Genomic DNA, 1,105 nt, shown 5'->3' with positions numbered 1-1,105 from the left:
GCTCACGACAGGAGAAGGGCGGAAAGCACTGGGAGAGTGGACGGACAAAACACGGAACCCGTGCCCAGAATAGCGCTCTGACACAAGATGGCGCAGAGCGCAGGTACACGACGCAACGCGGATGAGCCTCAGAGGCCTGGGAAATGGTCGCCTTGTGTGACCCCATTTATATGAGCGACCCAGACTGGCTCGGCTCAGAGTCAGACAATAAATTGCTGGTGGCAGGGACTGGAGGAAGGCGCGTTGCTTGATGGCGTGGAGTTTCTTCTGGGCAATGGAAATATTTCAGAACAAGACAGAGGTGACGGCTGCACAATGCTGTGAAAGCACGGAATGCCGTCGAATTACACACGTTTAGCTAATTTTCATTATGTTAATTTCAGTTCAAGACAAAAAAGAAAAATGTACTCATCTGGAAAAAAAAATCATTTTACAAGAATATGATGCACATGACCAATTTCGGCAGAGTGGAAGGGTGCATTCTGCTCGCTGCAGATCAGGAAGACCAGAAGGATCTGCAGGAGAGGCCTTCCCAGCCCCGCTGGCTCTGGAGCCCTGGACACCTGCTGCTAGACACCTGTGCAGCCGTCAGTCATGAATGAAAGCAAAGGCACTCTTCTCCCTTTTTTGGCAATTGCTGCAGTGATACTGGAAGCAGAAGCCACTTGGGATAGGTTAGAAAATAATTTTTCCAAGTTTGCACCATTGAACTCCATGTCAACGTTATTTTAAAAGTGAAAATACAGGGGCTGGGGAGATAGCTCAGTCGGTAGAGTGCTTGCCTTATAAGCACAAGGCCCTGGGTTCGATCCCCAGTAACCCCCCCCCAAAAAAAGTGAGAATACATGTTTAAATATGAGTTTAACTATAAAATCTGGCATATAGATAGTAAGACTACAGACTGTGAAGAATTAACTTATTAACTGTCATCTAAAAATCTCCCAAATGTAACTCTAAGAAAATGGAATATACAGAAATAAAAGGATTAATTGATTGCATGAAGAAATTCCTGGCTTAGTCGGTTTTCAGGTCAGGTCAAGAGCAAGTCAGGCTGCAGATTATCTTTGGAACAGGGTCCCCACCATGCCCAAGACCAAACATCCCA

General features: G+C 46.2%; 1 non-coding gene across 1 annotated transcript; it reads left to right on the top strand.

Moving 5' to 3' along the window:
• The first annotated feature begins 751 nt into the window (after positions 1 to 751).
• On the top strand, positions 752 to 829 carry Trnai-uau (transfer RNA isoleucine (anticodon UAU)). The gene has a single exon. It is a non-coding gene; the product is annotated as a tRNA-Ile (tRNA).
• The last annotated feature ends 276 nt before the right edge of the window (positions 830 to 1,105 follow it).

Source organism: Sciurus carolinensis, chromosome 13 (assembly GCF_902686445.1).
Source record: "Sciurus carolinensis chromosome 13, mSciCar1.2, whole genome shotgun sequence".
In the NCBI taxonomy this organism is placed as follows: domain Eukaryota; kingdom Metazoa; phylum Chordata; class Mammalia; order Rodentia; family Sciuridae; genus Sciurus; species Sciurus carolinensis.
This window is presented reverse-complemented; position numbering and strand designations above follow the sequence as displayed.